This window comes from Silene latifolia, chromosome 6 (assembly GCF_048544455.1).
Source record: "Silene latifolia isolate original U9 population chromosome 6, ASM4854445v1, whole genome shotgun sequence".
In the NCBI taxonomy this organism is placed as follows: Eukaryota; Viridiplantae; Streptophyta; class Magnoliopsida; order Caryophyllales; family Caryophyllaceae; genus Silene; species Silene latifolia.
Genome location: NC_133531.1, coordinates 97,674,960 through 97,701,028, shown reverse-complemented (window position 1 = coordinate 97,701,028; position 26,069 = coordinate 97,674,960). Strand labels below are relative to the sequence as shown.

The window sequence follows — 26,069 nt, the reverse complement described above, 5'->3', positions numbered from 1 at the left end:
GCTAGCTTCTTTTTCCAAATTTCCTGCAATTGAAATTCACATAGATCGTAAGATTGTGTTGACGGTAAGACTCTTATAGTAGTCCAACTTAGCTAGCTAGTAGAACTGACGAAAACAACCAACTTCAACCAAGTATAGAAGCTAAAAATAAAAATGACTGCTTATAGGTTAGAGCGACATGAAGCTTTAATAGTTTAGCTATTACCAAGTGAAAGTTACTACCATGAAGCTTAAGTAGACTATTTAAAAGAAAAAAACATAAAAAAAGCGCTACAATCTTTTGAGTAAGAAACCACCTAATAAAATTTCCTTCTATAAAGGATTTTCCTATACCGAGCTCCCTGCTTCTATGTCCCCTTCCTGAGCTTCTATACCGAGCTTCTCAGGCCCTTAATTTCTTTTCTTTCTTTTCTTTATTTTCTTTTCTTTCTTTTTTCCTGTCTTTAACCATCCTTTTCTTTCATCCGTTCATTTTCCTTACTCTTTCCTCAATCACAAGCGCGCGCGAGCACACACACACCTCTACTTTTTTACTTCATTCAACAAATACCACTTCCACTTTCCCTAGCTCTTTGCTTCTATGTCCCCTTCCTAAGCCTCTCTATCCCTCTTTTTCTTTTCTCTGTCCTGAACCACTCTTTCCATTTCTTTTACCCTTTCCTTTTCTTTCCTCTTTTCTGATACAAGCATAAACACACCTCCAACCTTTCCCCTTACTCCACAATAAACATTTCCCTTGTTACTTGCTTCTTCAATCATAAAAACACCTCCACCTTTTCACTTGGCTTTCACTCCTACAAAGGCACTATGTTTTAGGTTTCACTGGGTATGTTTGTTGCGTTTTGATATCTAACCCTAGCTCCATGCTTCTCTGCCCCTTCCCGAGTTTTCACTCCCACAAGAACATTGATTATCCAGTACTGGTTCATGCATAATTATCCAAAAAGAATTAATAATCCCCATAAGACAGAAATATATTCAAAATGAGAGATACCATCATGACCTATCCTATTCTTCCTCCTGGTAAAGCATATGCATAGACTTATCTATCCGAACCACAGATGCGAGACACACAATCAACGAAAACGTCCATAGAACTCAAAACAAGCAAGTGATCGAAAAAGTGTCAGAGATGACCGAAGGCCATGACTAACAAGACGAAATCTAGGAGCAAGTACAAGACTCCTACAAGTGAAAGAAGGCAAAAAAAAAAAGCATATAAAAGTTAAGGCCATTTTTTAAAAAATGTTAGATGTATATCTCTTACCTACTCGTTCATTCTGTTGATGTTCATATTTGTATCTCTTATCTTCTTCCTTGTAAAAGAGATGCTCAAAGGATGATTTGAAACATCGACATGGAAGAAGGTAAGAGATACAAATATGAGCATCATCAAACCAAAGATTAGAGCTACCACAGCAGTTGATAAGTTACATTACCACTAAAATGCTAGATTTAACGTCAACCAAAGCAACTTAATGATCATGGCATACCTGTTTTTTTTTTTCAAGATCTGAGAGACCGTTGAGTCAGCACATCCTTCTGCTTTTTAATCCTAAAATACTGCAATTTTTACAATAAAAAAAAAGAAGAAGAAGAAGAAGAAGAAGAAGAAGAAGAAGAAGAAGAAGAAGAATTTGATTTAAAAAAGTACTTTGTCTCTTAACTCACTGCCATTAAATTTGTCAAAATAGATTTAGCAAAACAAATGAGCACCAATGAAGTTTTGGATAAGTAAATAGTGTCTGCGTGTTTCAATGCAAAAAACAATGAGTAAGAAAGCTTGATTATAAAGTGATCTCCGGGCAGATTATGTGACTAAAGCACTTTACATTGATAATACCTTACCCACGATTGAGTGGATTTCTCTAAAAAATGCAAAGGCAAAGATCATCTTTATAAAGCTGTTAATGATGACAATAACAATCATAAGTGCGGACCACTGAAACAAAGATAACAAGATATGAAGTATTTCTTAACGATTGCAACTCAGCAGCAACCAGACTATAGAAAGACAGCTACACTTTTCTCTATTGTGAGGAGCTGATGGTTTTATTGTGAGAGACACTCAATATGGTGAGAGACACGTCAAGAAATGGTGGTAAGGCAAAAAAGGTGGTAAAGCTGGGACCCTCCAAAGGGCCACAGGCCCACACCTACTGTCTAGGTCATAAAAGGCGGCGTTAGCGGTGGCGGTGGCTGGGTTTATGCTAAAGGCGGTGGAGTAAAAACAAAGATCTACTCATCGGTCGATATTCCGCACCAAAACTACTCAAATTTCTTCTCAAGAAACTAAATAGTTATGGTTGGGCAAGCAAGATCATCACTATGAATAGTATCGAAGATCGGGTTTGCTTTTTTAATTTATTCTTTGGAATTGGTCTTGCTCATCCCTGTAAGTGTTTTCTACCTCATGGAAAATTAGTCGTACAGTACTAAACTACTAATTACTATTCCAAACATACATTTATTCAGAATACAATAAGGGACCAAATGGAGTGGAGATTCAATATAATGTGGCTAATATAATACTGTATGATAATTTAGACTACAACCAAGTGAAAAAACATGTATTTGTAACTTTCTAGTCCACAAATTCTCGTAGAAAGTGAAGGATTATGAGGCAGATAAAGGAACCAAAGTAGGATAAAACTGAAGCAATCCACACTATGAGTTGTCAGTATTCTATTTTGGAAGTTTCAGCTTTATAATGTACGTGGTATTTGCCAAAAACAAATATGATGTTCATTAACAAATAACTTTGGTAAGCTATACAATCATAGCATTACAGGAAATACCGACTCTCACTTCTTGAGAGTACGAGCTAAAAAGGATGATACAATTCAATTTATTTCGTTGTTAGCAAATATAACCTGTTTGTATGCGAGTCATGTAAATAATAGGTGTGAAAGATGACTTGTATTCTTGTGAGTTACAGTTTTCAGAGAGAGATTCAGTAATGCCTGAGTGCTTGTAAAAATTGTATTTTTCGACACGGCTATACCTCATTTACCACAGCAAAAACCCAGCTTTGCACATAGCAGTTCAATTATAAAGCCAATTAGTACTGACCTTTTTTTTTTTTGGGCGGGAGCAAAAAAACACCAGGACTACATAATGTTAGCTTGCATAGTTGAGTTATGGGCCTTTCTATTTACGTAGTTTATATTGCAGTAGAATTTTTACTTTTGCTACAAGTATGCACAATTAGGGACAGACGGCAGCTATAAATGACTTTCTTTAGTGAACATTATATACCAAAGGAAAAAAAATTGATAAATATATTAACAAGAAACTTTGAGCCTTGCCAACATCTGGGTCATCTTCAACTAAGTTGATGATACCTTTGTCGTTTAACCGTATGTCAAAAATTAAAGGGAGCTTAAGATTGGCAGTGAGATATCTCTTTTGATGTTGATTTTAAAGACCCGTCTATATTGTTTAACCTCATGATTAACCGATACGGTCGCAGCCCGTCTAGAATATGCATACCCACATCAAATAATCAAACGATGCACTGTTCTATATTGCTAACAAGAATCACATAGTACACACCTAAAAACTCCTCCACTCAATTGACACTCATTAAATGATAAGGGTTCCTTTTACACAACATTCAATCTAACATCTACAGAAAGCGGAGATTTAACAGTCAAATAACATTCAGTTATATGACAACGAACATATGAATAATACATGAAATTAAACAAAGCAAATGATAAATTACCCCATCGTCTTGTTGTTTGTGGAGATCCTCTTGTTATTGATGTTGTTCTATTTCTCCAGCCATCTACTACTCTTGATAGTAACCTAATACGATGACATCAAATATAAACCCTAATTAAAGTGATCATCATCATCAATTTCATATACAACACAACGATCTACTAAAATTAGGGAATAAAAACAAACCTGATCGAAGAGAAACCTCTCAACTCACATCCATTATTTTCTCCACCATCAACACCCATCACAATTTCCCCTCCACATCCACTATCAACCTCCTGCTTCAAAAAATACAATTAGATCATCACAATCTCAGAAAGCCAGGGGTTTAATCCTTCCAACTTTGCTATTTTAACATTAAAGCAAAGAAACATAAGTAATTGAGTGAATTCATACTTGTAAGCGCCCTTGGAGAGTATAAATATCTTCCCTTCCTCAGTTTGGACAATAACTACCTTCTTTTTCCGAGTGCTATTAAACTCCAAATAATCAGAATTCTATATTCCCTGTAGTAATAACATATACGGAGTAACAAGCATCAGATTGTCATCGTTCTCAACTTTCATAAAGCACCTGTTCCTCTTATTACTTCTATTACCCCCAAATGATTTGTGTAAAATGGTATAAATTTAATAGTAAAGTTCATATGTTTACCTTGTTTGCAGGTGCTTTGATAGGTCACATGTATGCTAATTAATTGGTTTCTTTACATCAGTTTGATTCTAGAATTAATGATTGTTGTAGCTACGGTATTCTTTCATTTTGCAGTATTCTGTATTATGTCACTTTCTCACTCACCTTTGATATGAAAATATGCACTACATTATCTATTGTGATTCATTTACGGCCTACTCTTATGCCTTTGAATTTTGATTACACACTAAGGATGAAGTAAGGAAGAGTAGCCTTAAAATATATTTCTAACCTGATACATGAAACATCAACGATCAAAATACCTAAAATGATGAAAACAATCCATTCGATTATTGACAATAGCTTTTCTATTCACGATTAGGCAAAAAAAAAACACAATCAAATAATTCAGAAGCACAAAAACAAATCTAAAACGAAATTAATCGAACTTGATAACCACTGTCCACGGAGACCGAAAAGGATGATCATTTTGATCCGTGAATGAAAGGTTGGGAGGAAAAAGAGGAAAAGGCAAGTAAGGTGAAACAAAAGGAGTGGTTGTGAGGTAAAGAAAGGAAAAAACGAGAAAGAGGGTAGGAGAAAAGGGTTAAGTTGAAAGAGGCACACAACCCAAACCCGCACAAGAACAGCCCAACCCAAATTACATGACACTATTCATTGTGAGAGTTACTATTCATTAGTGAATAGTAACATGGGGTATAGACTTTTAGTATAAGGTGAAAGATATGTTGATTTTTAATTGTTAAAAATACATTTTATATATATGATGTCATGTAATATATTACATGTGACATATTGACAAAATCACAAAATAAAATGGACTCCTCCATTTTATATAAGTGTACCGAAATAATGGGTGAGTAGTAGGGTTTTATTGTGTTTTATTTTAAATCAAACACAATGATTACATTTTTATATAGCCTTACTTGCCTACATTTTGTGGGTAGAAGCAATGGCCAAGCATTGGCCTTGTGATTCCCACCCCACCCGGTTTTGGACAAGAGAGGAAGCCAAGGGTTTTCACTCTTATTCTTCCTAAATACACCACTATAATGTAGTGTATTATTATTCATTCCACATACATAAAAACTTAGAGAAGTTTAAGAGAGAAAATACTCTATAATTCCTCTCTCTCCTTGCCAAAACAAGAGAGACAAAAATAATATTTTGGGTCATTTTTAAGTTAGATTAATAATATTACTAGTTCATAATATTATTAATTATTAAGAGTAACACCTTGGGTATAAGCTTTTGGGAGAGGTTCTAATTTGAACCTTTGTTCATCCATTATAAGGAAGCTCAAGAACTAACAAATAGGTGAATTTGTTGGTGCCCTTTTGATCCGAAATCCCAAAGTAAGATTGACGATTTCTTCTCTAATCCTGTTTTTAGTTTGCATGCATAAGATCTAGTTATTATTTTATGACTAAATAATCACATTTGTATGAAATGTATAGAAATGGAATTAATGAATCCCAACAGTTAGAAGGGGGTTTAATTAATGAATTAATAGTTAAATTGTTCTTAATTGTTGTTCAATTGTTATCTTGAATCTAATTGATTATTTACTGATCGGAGTTAATTAACTAGTCTTGCGAACTAGGATTTTTACCGACTGGGTTAAGACTAGTATAGGCTGCGACAATTGAATTGATTGACTTAATGATTGTGACCACATGTTAAGGATAGATATAAAGGGCGTATGGGAATCGACTGATCATATGACCTTAAACAACATAAATTGCTATGTTAATTAATTAAATCACACCCCCGGATAACCATCTAGTGAACTTGATCCCTAGACTTTTAAATCTTATTGAATTCATCTTTTACTTTACTACAATTAGTTTAGAAATCAAACAAAACCAATCTTCAAGAAAACTGTTACCTTAAGACGAATTTAAATAAAACAAACTAGATAATTATCGCCTCCATGTGGATACGATACCTGTCTTACCGCTAGCTATTTGTTAGTAGTATTGTAGATCTACTTTGATTAAGGTGATACGACTTTGGCCTTGTCAAAGAGTTTAAAAAATAAGGAAGACGTTGAACTAGAGCAGACTCGAGGATACGGTCTCCTCAGCTGAGGGTACCATTCCCTTAGGTTCTGGCAGAGTTCAATATCACCTGAGGTAACAGTCTCCTCAAGACCTCAACTGAGGATATCGTTCCCTCAAGTGTTGTTTTAGGTTGTGCATAGTCCCAAAACCTCTTTTTACAAAGTATGTCCTTAATCTTGATCTTGGACTTTTGCGACGACTTTATAAATATGCTCTTGACTTTGATCGTCGTCTTTATGCTTTCTTCGGATCCGAGCATTAGTACCTAAATACTATAAACTACAGAATATACCAACCTCATAAAAGTATAAATAAAATAACTTAGAAATAAAGCGATATCTTGACATGTTTCAAAACCTAATAAGACCTAGGGTCAACATATACAATAGGATATACACCTGTCAAATTCTAACCCGACCTGAAAACCCAAGTCGGCCCGTTTTTCAGGGTCAAGATCTAAAAATTTCAAGCTGGCGACCCGTTCGACCCAAACTCGAAATGACCCGTTATTTTAGGGTTGAATCCCGATCGACCCAAGTGGGTCGACCCATTAAATCAAAGGTAAACCAAGAATTTTGTTAAAATATTAATATTTATGTATTATATTTGAAATAATACTTAAAAAATATTATTTATAATACTTAAAATTACAAATACAATTACAAATTAAGATGATATTATAAGTAGAAGATGTGTAGGAGATAAACTAAGGATTGGTCATTAATGAGACTCAATTTGCAGAGAAAAATTAGGAATATTGAATGAGAGTATAAGAGCATGTTTGATATAATTTGTTAAAATTGAGCTTTTGTTTCCCATACTTAACTTTTCAAAATTACTTTTCATAAGCTAGACGTACCAAATTGATGCTTCTACTTTTAAGGAGAAAATGTTGGTCGTTGAGCTTTTAAGAAGTTATTTTAACTTTTGGAAATTTGGGTGTTTGCCCAATTTGTGAAACATGCTAGTTATTATGTATTTGGCCTAATTTTTAAAGTGTTTTTTGGTTAAAAAAACACAAATTGGCCAAACATACAATATTCTAAGAAACACTTTCAGAAACTTGGCAAAACATGTTAATTGTTGTGTGTCTACCTAACTTTTCAAGGTGATTTTTGGCTTTAAAACAAAAATTGGCCAAATAGACCATTTTCTAAAAGGGCTTTTCAAAAACTAGAAGCATCAAATTAGGACCTCTATTTTTAAGGACAAAAAGATGGTTTTTGAGCTTTTAAAGAATTACTTTTAACTTTAGAAAAAGTATGTTTGGCCAATTTGTGTTTTTTTGCCAAAAAAAAAAAAAAAAAAAACAATTTGAAAAGGTAGGCTACTAATTAACATTTGCCACCTACAAAATACAGTCAATAGCTTACATGTAACGACCATGCCAGTACTTAACAGCAAAACTTATCGAATTAGTTTAGGGGGTGTTTGGTTGGAGCTTTTGGAATGGATTGGAATGGATTTAGGCCATTCCAATGTTTGGTTGGAGCATTTTGGAATGAAGTTAGATACCTGATGGATTCTAACTCATTCCAACCCCTTGGAATCCCATACCCATATCTCTTCCTAAGTTTCCAACTCCATTCCACCCAACACATTATTATTCCCATACCCGGATTGAACCAAACAACTCTAAACATGTATGTGGTTCTAACTCCATACCCCCTTGGAGTTAGAATCCATTTAATTCCATACCTAATGTTTGAACCAAACGCCAATGGTCACCGTGTAGAGTTAGTCACGTAGTTTAGGGGTACAACATGTATTTTTATTTTTATTTTTTTTTAACAGGAGTACAATAAGGAAAGTCAAAATTTGAGGGGAGGTTAAAAGTCTGAAATAATGATCACACAAATTCAAGACTAACAAACAAAAAGAAAGTAAAAGTAAAAAATAACCCATGAATTTCTTAAATGCATCTTCAAAGGAGATGATTGCTACAACAATCAAATTAGCAAATACAGTAAATTATTGTGTGACATAGTAGGAAATAAGGAGTAGAAAAGTTGAACAACGGATGTAATTCGAAATATTGGAATTGGGATTTAATGGTTCCACATAAGCAGTGACAGATTTGCATTAAAGGTCACGGTTTAGACTTAATAGTAATAACTAGTTTAGATCCCGCGCAATAAATGTGCGGTATTTATAGTTTTTTATTTTTGTATTACTTAATCATGCTAAATTAACACCTCATTAATTCTCCATCTTTCCTGTCATTATATTTTGATATGAGAAAAAAATTGAACTGTAAAATTATTCAAGAAAATTGGGTAAAATTCTACTGTAAAATAATAGTGTTATCTCATTAATTGTTCATTTTTCTCGTAATGTATTTTGTTTCGAGCCAAAAAAAAAAAAAAAAAACTGAAAATTAATCAAAGAGAATTGAGTAATGTGCTGAAATGTATTTTTTTAAAAAGTATTTTTTATACCACAAAGTTAATGGTTTATAGTAGTTTTATGTATTATTTATACTTTAATTAAAATATTATAGTTTACTGTTTAGTGAAAAGTTCGTAATTTGGTGAAAAGATTAATTTTAATGAAAAGAATTATATAATGAAATATATTATAATTATTAATTTACTTATTTATTGAATACAATTAAATTATCAATAGCTTCCTTATTTAAAAAGATGTTTTTGGAGGTAAAATTTGTGAATTCACATATTCTTTTAGTAGATAGGGGATGAATTAATGCGATAATTTAATTATAACAATGATTGTCTTATGAGCTTGCAGATTTGGTCTTGTTAATATATCTTGAATTAATGAGATAATTATAGCAATGATTGACGGTATACTTATTTTTTTTGGCAATGATTGAGGATTTTATACTTGTATTTTGGCAAACAATTTTTACGTTATTTTTAGGCAAGATCATTGATATGATCTAGATTTAGCCAATAGCAGAATAGAAGGAGTTATACATATTTTTTGGCAATCATTTTTTACGTTAGACTTGACCCATAGTAGAATGCAAAAAGTAAAAAGTAAAAGCCCAAATAGAAGTTAATATTTTAGGCGGGAAAAAATGTAGAATCACCTATTCATTTAGTAAATAGGGGATGGATCCATAACATATAATATTTTGAAAGTATAGTGTGGACGAGTCAAGAATTTAGGGTGCAATATAGAAAATCTCCATGAATTTTGAGAAAGGAACAAGAGGTCCCTTCTATTCTTTTGTTCTTAATTTCATATTCAGTTTTGTTTAGTTTATTTTAGTTTAATCTACTTTATTTTTTTTACAAAATTATTACTTCATTTCAATTTAGCTCCATTAAATTTAATTAAACTATTTTCAACTGAAAAGAACAAGGCACGACTATCTTATTACCACCTAAAATTTCCAATATCAATAACTTTTACACTTCTAGTTTGATTCTTATTTCAAACGGTCACTCTTTGTTTGAAGCCTCAGACGAGCATATGTGACCCTTTTATGGTTTAATGTAACAATAATGGTACACAAGTGTTACAGTTTATGATAACTTATTTTTAGTCGTGATAAAATTTAACTGTAAAATGGTTATAAAATTCCGTCTTTTTATTTCAGACTAAAAAGACCGGTCTGAAGAAAGATTAACTGTTTGATTAATGCAATATCTAGACCATGTACTATTCTACAACTCCACGCTAAACAATCTAGACCTGTCTTCATTTTTGACTGAATGCATCACCCGTCAACCACTTTCCATGTGAACTCTCAGCTGAGAGAATGTACTAAACCATTGATCACCCAAATTGAAATCCACATAAACTGCTCAAAACCCAACAAATTATACTCTCAAATGCTGTCTCTAAAATCAAAAACACCATTAAAATTATGGGCAATCACCCTAATATGGATATCTTCATCTGTGATGGTGGAATCAAAGTGCAAGAAAGGGTGTCCTTTAGCATTAGCATCATACTATGTATGGCAAAAATCAAACATAACATTCATAGCCCAAGTTATGGGTTCTACTGAAAATGATGTGCTCAGTTACAACCCATCAGTTCCTGACAAAGATAGGGTTCAATCATTCTCTAGGATCAATGTGCCCTTTTCTTGTGATTGCATTAATGGCAGTTTTTTAGGTCATATTTTTACTTATAGGGTTATTAAGGGTGATACATATGATTTAATTGCTGGGACTTACTATGCTAATCTTACTACTGTTAGTTGGATTCAGCAACACAACAGTTTTAATCCTAATAGTATCCAACTCAATGCTCTTGTTAATGTTCCTGTTAATTGCTCTTGTGGGGATAGTGGAATTAGTAAGCAATATGGCTTGTTCTTAACTTACCCGCTTCGCCCTGAGGAAAATTTGACATATATTGATCAGCTGACTAACTCAACTCCCAGTTTGCTGCAGATGTACAACCCAAATGTCAATATCAAGTCTGGAAGTGGGATTTTGTTTATTCCTGCTAAAGGTATACCCTTTTTTCATTCCCTGGTTATTGCTTTTTTCCCTTTCTCCCGGTAAGAAGTTGTTTTATGTTTTGTTGAACCAAAGTGATACTCGTACGGTAATAGTAAGTCTTGTACGTTACAAGCCTCACCATGGGACACCTAACCAATTCTTTAATAGTTATAAGGCCAATGGGCTGTTGGCCGAACATGCGAGAGAATCTCGATAATTTTATAAATGTTCAAGTCTTAGATGGCTTTCCTGTAGAGGCGTGGTTGCTAGTGCCTAGTGGTGCTAGAAAGTACAGTACTATTGGCGTATTGGGTCTATTGCTACCTTCACATTTGAGGAGAATGTTTGCTCCAAATTGAGATGCAAGAGTGGAAAATAGCTATACTTGTTAATGGCGAGGTGTATAAATTAATTATCAACACCAACTCTTTAGGTTTCTTGGCATGAAATTCAGGAAAGAAAGAAAAAAGGGAAAAGGAGAAAAAAAAAATTAAAAATTTTGTTGTTTGGTTTACTTGTACGAACTGAGGCGAGTCCTGTGCATGGTTTTAAGAGTCCTGACTCCTGTGTTTCCGTGGCTTTTGTTACAAGGAACTAAAAGGAAATGAGGCCACTTCTATGTTGCAGCTTCATTCAATTTCCTCAATTTCGTGGGAGTGTTTATTTATTTTACCCATGAAAGAGGTTTTCTGTCAAACCGTTTCTATTCTTTCTCAATTTTTGCAATAGCGAAGATCAGTAACAAGAGTTACTACTCTCCCTCTTTTTAGTTTCCTCACTTCCTCTCAGCTAAACGGGTTAAAGATGGGAAAATAAGCACATGAATGACGTACGGATAACTTGTGTAAATTTTGTTGTTGATGTTAATCTTAAGTCTACAAAGCTACAGGCTGCAAACAAAGCGGTAGATTTTATGAACAAATGTGATTGTGTTATTTGTGTATTGCTGTCAATCAACATTAGACAGACGATACGCATTATTCCTGGAAAGCTGCTTACTTTGGGAAACAATCAAATTGTTGAAATGAGTATCTGCTTTAGTGTCACTCATCTTTATATTCTATTGAGTATATATTTTCCCATTTCTTATGCTTGCTCTGACATATCATTATATATCCATATTATTTCTAGTCTATGCTGATAATATGAATCAGTGAATCGTCATCGGTTTGAATGTTGAAAATTTGCATTTTCTTATGAGCGTTAGTGTTTGTGATTGATTGCATTGCCTTGATGGATAGATTTTGTAGTCTACTCAGTGAACTCTCTAAGCATTTGTACTGATGAATGTTAAAACTTTTGATGCAGACAAAAACGGAGAATATCCTCCTTTCGCAGTGAGGTACGAGTCGATGGTTATACTGGATACATACATTCAAGGAAAATTCTGTCATGATGCCTCTGGTTTCAGATACTCCGTATAATTAGTGGTCCATTAGTTTACACTTTTTTCTGCACATTAGTAATTTTATCCCAAATTAGTTACCCTTATACAGTATTAGCATCGACTGGCCCAATTTATTTTTTTATCTGTGGCAATCTACAACAAACTAGTGACAGACTTTCTCTAAATGTGTTGCGAAATATTTATTTGAATGGCTATCTCAATAGAATAGATCTTTGAAGGCCATAATAAAAGAACAATTGGTCTTTCTTGTGATGGTCACAAATTGTGACGGCCCCAAATGTGACCACTTTATGATAAAAAGTAACCACTCATAAAATGTTACCTATATGGTCGCATTTTCTCATAAAAATGGTCACATTTGGGTCCGTCACAATTTGTGTCGAAAAGAGCCCGTCATGAATGAGAATTTAACCAAGTGAATGCTAACCAAAGATCCTGTTCTGTTTCATACTTAAATGCCTACTTGATTAGAAATCCAATGGGCCATTTTTGAAACTGAAGTTTAAGACTTTAAGTTCCTTGATATTGTTGATATAAATAAGGGATACTGTCTACGTTGCCATGAGAATTGCAATTTTTTTGTTGAAATAACCCTGAGCGTTTGTAGCTCTTGATAAAGTGTGTTGCCAGCTCTCTTTCACTTTACAGGTTCATTCCATCAACAGCTTCTTTATTCTCTCTTCACATCATCTATCTAGTTTTCTGTATCCCCTGCCCCCATGCCACCTCTTGTTATGCCATTATATTCAAAGGTTTGTCTGGATTTCTAAGGTACATGCCGAAAAAATGTTTCAATGCTGTATACCAATGGTATATAATATCAGGCTACTAGCCAGTGACACTCCATCACAATGATTTATCAAGGGTTTGAAAGTTACCACAATTGTACTTAAGAGGCAGACCTGGCCATATTTGTAGCGCAACGACCGAGATCAGGCGGCGAAGATAGATACCAGAAATCATGTCTCAAACCAAGACTTAATTGTTTGTAGCTAAGATTTAATAACTAGATGTCTAAAACTGTGTAGTGGTGTGAACTATCGAATTTTCCTGAAGAGAACAAGAGAAGCTTTGTCGTTTTGTGATAAGTTTGTTGACCCTTTTAATTTGTTTGTCTTTGCAGCACAGGTACTCTGTCTTCTTATTGATTGATCTCATTGCAATTAAAGAGAAACATCCATGAGGTGATACTCCCGGGATTCAGTGTTCTGTGAAGTAAACAGTTTCACTTTATATAAACAGGGCTTTCTGGTGGGGCCATAGCTGGTATAGCTGTTGCAGTGGTAGTTGTCTTGATCGTGTTGGCTGTTGCATATTTTATTCAACGCAGAAGAAAGAACATGAAGGAATCTTCTATACTTCTTGACATGCCTGAAGAACAATCAAAGCGGACTGGTAATGGTCACCTTTTGGCTTTTACAGCTTATCCCCAACCCCACCCATTTGTCAATTAAAAAAACTACATGAAGTATTTAGAAACAAGATGACCAACATTAGGCTTTACTTTCGTACGGTAGGAATAACCATTAGGGTGTGGGTATTCGCCTTTTGGAAGAGATATGTTTTTATGCGAATTATGCTGTTAGACTCTACATGGACATGGACTCTCAGTTGGTACTTTTTTCCATGAATAAACTTCCCAGTTTCTATTTTGGATGTCCATGAATAATTTGTCATTTTGAGATATTTTTGTGTTGTTATAACGGGAGCAATAAATCTGGGTGAAAGAACGATAAAGGAACATGATAGTCGAAAATTTAGGTGGTTCACTAATAACTTGTTAACTATGTCGGCAAGTGAAGGGAGAAATCTTTTCCTATGTCGTTGGTGCGGCCTCTCAAAGATAATACTTTGGAGACATGGTATTCTAATAATCTAGATGACTTGTGACGAAAATAATTCTGTAGTGACTAATTAACCTGCATTTAGTATTTTTATATTTTAGACCTGGCAAAACCCGAGACCCGAAAATGACCCGAACATGCTTGACTCGAATACGACTCGAAACCCGAATTGACCCGGCTCGGCCCAGATCCAACCCGATCCGAACATTGTCTGACCCAATGTTAACCCGACCCGAGGTGACCCAGCCTGAAAAAACCCGACTTATAATTGACCCGATCCCAAATGACTTCAAGTGACGCAAAATAACCCGAAACGACTACTACTAAGTCACATTAATATTTTATATATATCAAAATAAAGTTATAAAGTTTCATTGGTTACAACCGTTCTAATAAATAGTTAAATTTGCAAAATAGTACGGAGTATTTCTTAAAAATAGTACTAACTAAAATACTTAGCCATTAACTCGTAAGCAACCCGGCCCGAAATGGACCCGACCCACCCCTTTTGACCCGTTTTGCCAGGTCTTATATTACGATCTTATATTACGGTGTTTGGTTGAGTGTTTTGGAATGCATTGGATCCACGATAATACTACAACAACATCAACATCAACATCAGAGCCTTAATCCCAAAATGGATTGGGGTCGGCCGACATGAATCATCTTTTAGAACCGTCCCTGGGTGAACGCCCACCTCAAAATGCGAATAGAAAATGGAAAAGTGAAACACAAAAGGGAGAGCAAAAATGTAATACAAAGTCAAGGTAAACTTACAGGTTTTAAAATCGAATTCCGGATTTCTTTTATAGTAACTTAGAACTTAAATCGAGAGAAGAGATTAAAACGATTTTGAAAATCGAAATAGAATTAAGGATCTGGAATGCCTTAAAAGTAAACCAAGTAAAATATGTAAGAAAGTGGTTGGTAAAAAAGGTGTAATAAAGGAGAAAAAACAATTTTTTTTAAAAAAAAAAAATAAATAAAAATACTAAATAAATATGTTAAAAAACATCAAATACTAAAAATCCACATGTATCCTTTCCCTCCATTGTGCCCTCTCCATCACCATACTCTCCTCAAGCCCCAGCAATCTCATATCGTGAGCTATCACTCTCAACCATGTCTGTCTCGGTCTCCCTCTACATCTAGGGACCTTTTCTGTTCTCCAAGTCTCCAGCCTCCTAACTGGTGCGTCCATAGGTCTCCTTCTTACATGACCAAACCATTTTGGTTGAATTATTTTGGAATGGAGTTAGATACTTAATGAATTTTTATTCCACCCTAACGCCCATTGAATCTCATAAATCACTCTCACTCCATGTTTCTAACTTCATTTCCCCCCCCTAAATACAAACTTTATTCCCCTAATACCAAACAAAACAAGTTCAAATGGGTAACTAAATCCATACCTTGATAATCTCACATTCTAATTTCATTTCATTCCACCTAGATTGACCAATCTGGTCATCTCAAATTCAGATTCATGTTTGGTGGGCACTTACGGCTCAGGTGAGTGGGTGAGTGAGTGTAACAGGTCAGTGGTCATTTCATTCCAATGGTCGGGGTATGTCGGGTCAAAATGTTTGATTGGGCCCGGCCCGGCCCGGTTCGGTTTGGTTTTGGATCATTCACGGGTCGTGTGGGTGAGTGAGTGTAACAGGTCAGTGGTCATTCCAATCCAATGGTCGGGATATGTCGGGTCAAAATGTTTGATTAGGCCCGACCCGGTTTGGTTCGGTTTGGTTTTGGATCATTCACGGATCATGTCAGTTGTATTGTTCGTGTTCGAGTTGTATTGTTCGTGTTCGAGTCTGACGAATTATGTTGGGTCGGGTTGGGTTGGGTTGGGTCGGTTCGAACAATAAATCGAGTCGATAGGCAGAGTTTAATTTAAATTGGGTCGTTGCTTGGTGGAGTCAATTATGAAATTTGATTATTGGACATTGTGTTAAAATAATGAGACTTTTCTTGATTCATTTAGGTTCATGCACTTAGTTAATACCATGAATCTAGATTATTTATGCATAGTGTATATACTATTTATCTAGATCATTCATGAATCATGCATAGTACTATGAATCTAGATCATTCATGCATATGTATGTACTATGAATCTAGATGATTGATGCATACATCCTAGAATATGAAAGGGTGCGTATCACCTATAAATACCATGTAACCGTAAAGCATTGTAATCAATTAACATATCAATACAATCAATCAATATCAATCAAATCAAACTATTTCAATCACAAACTAGTTCCTTCTCTCAAACTTATTTCTCTCCACTTTCTTACATAAACTATCCCAAATCGCATCATTTGGCATCAAAGCCATTAAGGATCTTAAAGGGCCTCTTGAAGTATGGCTTCAAGTTCAAGTGTTTCTCTCCCTGCAATCCCAAACTTTGCAGGAGAAAGTTACGATTATTGGAGTGTCAAAATGAAACTATTTTTAAAGTCTTGTGATTTATGGGAGATTGTGGAAAAGGGTTTTGAAGCAAGAGTAGAAGGAAGTGAATATTCCGCTGCAAAACTACAACAATTAAAAACTGATGAAATAAAAGATGCGAGGGCACTTTCATATATCCATAGTGCTGTTTCGGACAGCATAACACCAAAAATCATTGGGGCGTCATCAGCAAAAGAGCGATGACACAATCGTTCCGAAGGTGCTAGTAACTCTCAATAGTAAGTTCAATACTATTGCCTCTATGATTGAAGAATTTAAAGATCTGAGCACTACTTGGTTCTATGCTGGCACACGAGGAAAAATTCATCAACAACGATGAAAGCCATCGCTGCCCAACTGAAGGTGCTTTCCAAACTAAGCACAAATCAAAGTTACCTTATCTAAAAGAAGATAATGGTAAACATGTGGAGGGTAACAATAGTTCATCCACATCTGGAAAATTTCCTCCATGTGACACTTCCGACAAAAACAATTATTCGGAGCAAAATTGTTGGTTTAAGGGGAAACCCAAACTACAATGTAGATTTTACAAGAAGTTTGGCCATTTTTAGAAAAATTGTAAAATTAAAGCCAGACAAAACTCACAAGATCACTCCACCCACCAAACCCACCAAGCAATTGAGGATCATCTATTTCAAGTTTGTCAAAGTGAAAATTCTGGCAACAAGCAAAAATGGCTTATTGATAGTGGTTGTACAAGCCATATGACTCATGATAAGAAGATTTTCACTCAACTTGATACTTCAAACAAGTCTCATGTTCGTGTGGGAAATGGAGCCGTCTTAGAGACACAAGGAAAGGGAACCATTGTTGTCCAAACTAAGAAAGGTACTAAATTTATCAATGATCTCTTAGTACCTAATCTTAGTGAAAACCTGTTGAGTATACCTCAAATGATGCTCCATGGCTATTCCGTAATCTTCAAAGATGAACATTGCATCATCTATGATCCACAAAAAAAGGGAAATTGCTATAATCAAAATGCAAAACAAGGCATTTCTCTATTCTTGGATACATCTTTGGAGCAGGCTAACAAAGTCCAAAGTGTTGAAACATGGCTTTGGCACAAGAGATATGAGCACTTCAACATTGGTGCGCTTAATTTCCTATACCACAAGAACATGGTGTGTGATATTCTCTTTGCCTCCTATCAAAAATCTGTGTGATGCATGTCAACTTGGTAACCAACATCGCAAGCCTTTTCCTCACACAACCAACTGGAGAGCAAAGGAGAACTTGAGCTTGTTCATACCGATGTTTGTGGTCCCCATAGAACTCCTTTAAGCGAAAATAAGTACTTCATTTTGTTCATTGATGACTATACTCGTATGATATGGGTATATTTCATGCGTGAGAAATCAGATTTGTTCTATGTTTTCAAGAAATTCAGCTCTAGTGGAGACACAAACAGGGTGCAAGATGAAAAGAATGAGATCGGACAGAGGAAAGGCAGTTTGATAAATTTTGTGAAGACGAGAGTGTTCAGCAAACTCACAGTTGGCTATTCACCTCAGCAAAATAGAGTTTCAGAAAGAAAAAGCAGAACAAAACAGAACAGTCATGGAGATGGCTCGTTGCAAAATTTGCCAAAGAAATTTTGGGCAGAGGCCGTGTATACTTCGGTCTATCTATTTGCTAACAGACTCCCTACTAAAGATGTTCAAGGAGTGACTCGAATTGAAGCTTGGAGTTTGGAGTTTGGAGTTTGATTAAGCCCACAGCCAAACATCTTCGAGTATTTGGATTTGTATGTTATGTTCATATTTCATCTCAAAAGAGGACCAAGTTGGATGAAAAAGATGAAAAAGCCGAGAAAGGAATTTTTCTTGGCTATAGCACACCGTCAAAGGGCTACCGAATTTTCAACATCAATACTGAGAAAATTATCATCAGTAGAGATGCGGAGTTCGATGAAAATTTTATGTGGAATTGGGAAGAAGAGAAAGTTCAACGAAGAAGTGTGATATTTGAATATTCTGGTTCATCTCCTCAAGAGCCAGTAGAGTGTATACCAAGCACTCCTCACAGCGCCGGTAACACGCCTACCACCTCTTCTTGTACACCACACAATAGCGATTGAGATCCATCATCCCCTCATTCTAGTGATGAGAATGCTACAGGTCCACGAGGAAAGAAATCTTTATCTCAGATCTATCAAAATTGTCCTATTGTTCATTTGGATCCCGAGTTGTGTGAATCATGCTATTTTGCAACTAATGAACCAAATAACTATGAGGAAGCTGCCAAGACCAATGGCAGGAAGCCATGAAAAATGAGATTGACGTGATCATCAAAAATAACACTTGGGAGCTTGTTGATCCACCTCAAGATAGGAAGATAGGAAGGTAAAGGTGATCGGTGTCAAATGGGTTTATAAGACCAAATTAAATCTTGATGACACAATCAACAAATATAAAGCGAGAGTGGTTGTCAAAGGCTATGCACATGAAGCCGGGGTTGATTATGGAGACACTTTTGCTCCGGTAGCAAGACTTGACACTGTCAAAACTCTTATCGCGTTGGCCACATAGAAGAGTTGGAAAATATATCAGCTTGATGTCAAGTCGGCTTTCCTCAACGGTGAGCTTGAAGAAGAAGTTTTTGTTCATCAACCCAAAGGCTATGTTGCCAAGGGAAAAGAAGAGTGTGTACAGATTAAAGAAGGCTCTTTATGACTTGAAACAAACACATAGAGCATGGTACACCAAGATTGACTCATTTTTCATTCAGCAAGGTTTTGTGAGAAGTAAAAACCAACACACGCTCTATGTGAAAAGGTGAGGAGACAATGACTTTCTCTTAGTCTCTCTCTATGTTGACGATCTCCTCATTACTAGGAATAACAACAACATGATTGTTACTTTCAAGGAGGAGGTGAAAAAGATGTTCGAGATGACATATTTGGGGCTCATTCTTGGGATGGAGGTTCACCAATCTCAAGATGGGATCTTTATTTCTCAAGCTAAGTATGCTCAGGATATTCTTAAAAAATTCAAGATGCACCATTGCAAACCAGTAGCAACACCACTGGCCATTAATGAGCATATATCCAAATCTGATGGCAACCAGAAGTCAGATACAAGGCTATAGAGAAGCATTATGGGTAGTTTGCTTTACCTCACAACAACTAGACCAGATTTGAAGATTTGATCTTTGCTGCAAGCCTACTATCAAGGTTCATGACTGATCCAAGTGACATTCATATGGGAATAGCGAAAAGAATCCTGAGATATCTAAGGGGAACTTCAAATTTTGGAGTTATGTTTGAATCCAGTGTAGAGCCAAAATTGACAGCCTATTCTGACAGCGATTGGGCCGGTTCAATTGACGACATGAAAAGCACTTCTGGCTATGCTTTCACACTTGGTTCCGGGATGTCCTCATGGATGTCTAAGAAACAAGGTGTTGTGGCTCAATCTACGGGTTCAATGCATTTCGGGTTCTATCGGTTATCCGTTTGGCTTTCAGGTTGGTTTCGGTTCGTTGCATTTCGGGTTCTATCTATTATCCGTTAGCCTTTGGGTCGATTTCGGTTCATTGCATTTCGGGTTCTATCGGTTATCCGTTAGTTCGGGTTGGGTCAGATTGATTTTAGCTCATAGTATTTCGAGTTCTAGCGGTTCTTGGTTAACCTTACCTGGTTTGGTTTGGGTCAGGTTCTGGTTCATCAAATTTTCAGGTTCTATCTTGTCAGTTTTCAGGCGGTTCGTGTCAATAACTCGAGTCGTACAGCTTTTAACGGCTGTAATTCCACCACGAACCAAACGACCCCTTCTCCCTATTCATAAGTAACCTTCCGATGTGGGACAAACCCGCATCTTAAGAATAAGACTCCTAGTCATATATTCTATTAAAAGATTAAACTTCTTGTCATACTCCAATGACCAAAATAAATATCCTAGTTGCATTTTAATAATAGCAATATAACTCATTGTGCCACGCATCTTATTATGTCCTCTTTTTTGTGAAGAACAAACTAGGAAGTTTATCAACACACAGAGCAAGTACCAGATAAGTTCACTGATTGTTTGTGCCTACAAATGATGTCATAGGTTCATGGAAGTCACGCAATGCATGTTGTTATGCTTGAATTTCATCATTGTAATCATTCAAGGTTGATTTTTTTTATGACAGCTCATGGAAGTTCACGTACAACTACAAGTGCTACTGGAACTATGGGAGTTACAGTAGATAAATCAGTAGAATTTTCTTATGAAGAACTTGCACAAGCAACAGATAACTTCAGCTTGGCTAACAAGATTGGTTCAGGTGGTTTTGGTGATGTTTACTATGCAGAGCTGAGAGGAGAGGTTTGCACAGCACTTTAAACTAATTTATTGCTTACTCAGCTATAACTAGTCTGATAAACATTTATGATTATTAAGTATGAATTATTGATAAAACAATTAGCGGGTAATCTAGTCTGATAAAACATTTATGATTTACCTGTCACGTAAGTTAATTCTGATAACTGGAAGTGATATTATTAAGTATGATCATCTCAATGGTATGCCAATTTTAACAGCATAGTCACACATCTTTCTTTAAGTTGTAAAATTGGGTATAATCCACTTATTTAAACAAGAAGCAAAAGTTGTACCCTTCAGCTAATGGAAGGTCAGTCATAGCAGCAATTACAGATATCTTTTGCAGTTTCTTTCCCGGACTTGATTGTGAATGCAAATTTGACATCTCTGTGTACCTTCTATCTCGTAAATACTCAATTTTCACATTAAAATCCTAACTTCTTCTGAGGCTAATGTAGTGTGATGTCTTTGGTGCTGAGTTTCTGGTTTTGTTTGGTTAAAATTGTTTTTTCTTACAGAAAGCAGCTATCAAAAAGATGGACATGCAAGCATCAAAAGAATTTCTCGCTGAGTTAAAGGTGTTGACCCGTGTTCATCACTTAAACCTGGTAAGGTTCTCGATTCTTTATGATTTATGCATGTTTTGTTACAATGATATTGAATTTATTGGCCTTTTCTACTATAACCAATATTTGTATGTCAACGTTTAAGGCGTTTCCCCGATTCTATATATCTGAATTTATTGTGCCTTGTTTCCTTGTTTAGACTTGTTATTGTTCTGTGTGCTTATGGTGTCTTTTTGTATATGGGTGTCATTTCCTTGGTGTCCTTTTAATGAATACTACTTCCTCCATCCTTCTGTTTTTTCCCCACGTACTCTTTGGGAACAATTTTTTGTCTTCTCAATTCTCTTCCTTTCCTTTGTTGACAACTTATTAAGTGGCTTTTTGTCAAATTGGGTCCTAACCCATTGAAACGCTCCTAACTCAATTCGTAAACAAATTTGCTCACCAGCCTTACTCCCATCTCATCCATTGACAACCGCACATAACTCATCCCACTTGTTCTTCTCCAACAACAGCCATGACCCACTCATCCTATAATCCACATTTTCTCTCGTAAAAAAATAATTCTAAGTTCACTATTGATTTTTCATTGCTTTAATTATCTCCTGAAATATATTGTCCCATCGACTGCAGGTACGCTTGATTGGTTATTGTGTAGAAGAGTGTCTTTTCCTCGTGTATGAATTTATAGAGAATGGCAATTTAAGCCAGCATTTGCGTGGTTCTGGTGAGATTTTTATCCTTACGAATTTTTTCTGATGTATCTTTGCACATATACAAAACTATATTCTCAGGTAAAAGGCCAATTGCGTAATACAATGATAGAATTTATATGTAGAGTCAGATAATAATGTTTTATTTTTTTATCAAACCAGGAAAAGACCCCCTACCTTGGCGTGCTAGAGTACAAATCGCTCTTGATTCTGCTAGAGGCCTTGAGTACATTCATGAGCACACAGTTCCTGTTTACATTCATCGTGACATTAAATCTGCCAATATACTAATAGACAAAAACTTGCATGCAAAGGTATGATTTACAAATGTCTCATTGTACTCTACAGGGACGAAGTCAGGAAAATATATGAATATGGGTCAGTTTTACAAGATTGGTTGAGATTAAGATATATAATCATGTATAACAGAGCAGACCACTACATTCATGATTCACCTACTTTCTATACAGATTACGTCCATCTTCATTCCTCGTAGAACTCCCACCATTAATTTTTAACGCCGACAATATCTATTAGTATCATTATATTAGCAATTAAGATAATTATATGAATTATACAGATTAACAAGTGTTTTTGTTAATTTTCGAATTATAGATGTAGAGAAAAAAAACTAACTCTGTAATTTTAGAAGTGTGTTATCGAAACCTATATGTGATGGAGAAAATAAGTAAAATGCAAAACATTAAACCTTCTGTAAGACATTGTTTTAATAACTAGTGTGCGACTTGCGTCGTAAAATGGTTAATAGTGAAATAGTAACTTAATTGTTCTCCTAATAAAAAGGACCACTCCAAGCCTATAGTATGACCATTGACCAACCACTGAAAAATATTTATTAGTTAAATGATCACCGTCAAGTTGATGATATATTATTGGCCAATCCATTTGTAAATGTTAGTACAATAAACTAAGAAGAGGAGATCTTTAAGAAAAATAAAGAAATTTGTAGGTAATAAAATAATATCAAGGGTGAATTTTTTACCAAAAGAAAAAAAAAACCCCATAAAACCGTTGACAATAAGCTTTAGACCTACAACACAACTGCTAAAAGCATTCAGTATTCTAAACATACACTTCCTACCGCTATCACGCTACGACACAATCAGCCCACTGAGGGAGGCTTTGTACTTATTTTTAATAAATCTAACACAGGCCATTGCCCAGTTCAGCCTACCCATAGCTCCGTTTCTGGTACTCTGTAGTGAAAACCTTCAAAATTTTGGTGCCTACTTTCTGATCTTTGCAGGTGGCAGATTTTGGGTTGACTAAGCTAACTGAAGTTGGAATTTTCTCTGCTCCTACGCGTCTAGTGGGCACTTTTGGATATATGCCTCCAGAGTAAGAAACTAGCCTGATACTTGTCTAATATATAGTTGAAATGTCATGTCATTGAAACAATCTCTCGGCTTTCTCTTATGCATAAGTTTTGGACTTTTGTCTTGCTTTGCTCTAAACTGTCACCAAACTTTCTGGGCTACATTTCCTCGGCCCTCCATTACTGTTTCTCAGTTTGCTGAATAGACTTAGGAACTTTGTTGCAAACTCTATTTGTATAATTAATCTGAAAGAATTTGTGGACGGCAATGTTTTCCTTGAATGATTACGCTCATGTTGCTACATAAGTTCAGCAGTCATAACTGTCTTTTTTTCGTTGCAGATACGCCCAATATGGTGAAGTAACTCCAAAAGTAGATGTTTATGCATTTGGAGTCGTCCTCTATGAGCTTATATCAGCTAAGGCAGCTGTAGTCAAGGATAATGCATCAGTCACTGATTCTAAAGGCCTTGTTGGCCTGGTAAGTCCTTGTTTCTCACCTTATGGTTTTATAGAGAAAGAGAAATCTCATTATCTTCTGGTTTCTCACCTTGTTGGCCTTGTAAATCCTCTATGAGTTCCTTGCTTTCACCAATCTTAACTACGGATTTTTCTCTCTGTTTTTTAATTTAACTTGTTGGACGGCTTCTTTCCATTTCCAGAGCTAATGACTACTTTTCGATTGTAAATTATGATGGAATAAAGTGGAAAGGCACATAAAAGTATGAAACTGTTGGTGTTTCTTTTGTTGATTATGAAATGATAGTCATTTGATGTTATTCTCAACGCAATTTCATTTGGGTCATTTCAAAGCACCGGTTTTATGTTGCTAACTTGGGAGGATGTGTACATCAATCTCCTGTTACCTCCAATTTGCGAGATCTCTTAAGGCACTGGGGTAATGTTGTTGTGCCTTATTGCTTGGGTGGCCGTTCTATTGGAAAGCTAACTGAGAATTGGATACGGTTTCAAGATTGTCGGTATTATTATGTTTTTAAGTAAATAAGGACTCACTGGACATAATTTATGACAGAAAGATGCTACATGAAAAGATTCGTTTGATGAAGGCTAATAATTTTTGTTTCCTGCTTTCACAGTTTGAGACTGTTATTAATCAGCACAACCCAACTGAGATACAGAAGCTTGTTGATCCAAGGCTTGGAAATGACTATCCACTTAACTCAGTTTACAAGGTAAATTATAATTTAGCACTCCATCTGACCACCTTTAACGGCTTTAGGCTTCCCAATTTCCTTTTTATATTGACCGTATCTTTATCTTAAACAGCCTATTTGGATCCTTTCTTTTTCTGTGTCATGTGGGCGTGGTCATTTGTGACCCGACATCTTCATCAACTTACTTTGACTCCACAGTCCACATCTATTGATGCTCTTTGATTTTTTTTACCCTAGGAGACCTGATGTTTATCAGTGCTTTGAGGGACTGCTACTCATTTATATAGCTACACTTTCTGGTTCCTTTTTCTTTTCGAAATGTCCAAAATGAATTTCCTACTCGGAATCTCATATATTTTATTTTTTAGTATGTGTGAATTTTATATGATCAGTAGCTTTTTACTTCACTTGCATTTCCGTTCACACCATAGCATGGTATCCGTGTAAAAAGAAATCAAGAAGCTTAGTTTTCGACAAAGGTATATTATCTGGTGGAAGCTTTCTTAATTTTGGGTGGTTAATTATGTTTGAACTTGTAACTTGGTGTGGTGTGGTGCAGATGGCGCAACTTGCTTATGCATGTACCCAAGAAAACCCGCACTTGAGACCGAGTATGAGATCAGTGGTAGTTGCTCTGATGACTATGTCCTCGACGACAGCGGAGTGGGACGTGGGCGCCTTTTACGAAGATCAAGGCCTTGTAAACCTTATGTCAGCTCGGTAAAATAGCTTGTCAGTTCTTATTGCTTTGTGGCCTTGATGATGTCAGTGCATATGATTGATATCCTGGAACCCGGAAAATCAGCATGTAAAAAGGATGAGATGTTAGGTAGAATGAAAGAAATCTGAAATTATACATCCTGTATTTAATTGTTCCTAAACACAATTATATATTGGAAATTAAGATAAAATCAAACATAAACTGAGAATGATATGTTTATTTATTTAAATTTCATGTGTGTATAATATACAGTGTATGAAACAAAAATACATATTACGTTTACATAATTCTTTGTAGATTAGATTGCATGCTCGAACCCTTGTGACTCGTTGAGATAATTTCTTCTTTTGGTCATTCCAGCAACAGCTATATTCGTCTATAGCTAAAGACAGGTCAAATAGCTTGAAAGTGGTGACATTTTTTGCCCCCACCACTCCATTTGTTGCTTGTCCTATTAGGAATGTGGTATTGTATTTGACCCCTCTGTAGTTATAGACGGATATGTGCCGTCTCATGGCACAACCACAAAGCAAAAAACGAGAAACAAAAAACAGCCCACTTGGATATTTTGGTTTTTTTTTTAGACAACTGTGTACTATTATAAACAAGAAAAGTCAAACATACAAACCTGTTATAGTACAAACCGAGGGCCGGTAGAGA

General features: G+C 35.6%; 1 long non-coding RNA gene and 1 pseudogene across 2 annotated transcripts; one reads left to right on the top strand and one right to left on the bottom strand.

Moving 5' to 3' along the window:
* Nucleotides 1–2,378: 2,378 nt before the first annotated feature.
* LOC141658876 (uncharacterized) lies at nt 2,379–5,097 on the bottom strand. 2 transcript variants are annotated; one of them, XR_012549496.1, is made up of 6 exons: nt 4,809–5,097; nt 4,652–4,682; nt 4,123–4,232; nt 3,913–4,004; nt 3,728–3,810; nt 2,379–2,406 (listed from the first exon to the last, which is right to left on the bottom strand). It is a non-coding gene; the product is annotated as an uncharacterized LOC141658876 (long non-coding RNA). The 2 variants fall into 2 exon arrangements; XR_012549495.1 differs by having other exon boundaries at nt 4,652–5,096.
* A 5,006-nt stretch (nt 5,098–10,103) lies between these two features.
* LOC141587031 (lysM domain receptor-like kinase 3) lies at nt 10,104–25,638 on the top strand (annotated as a pseudogene).
* Nucleotides 25,639–26,069: the final 431 nt, after the last annotated feature.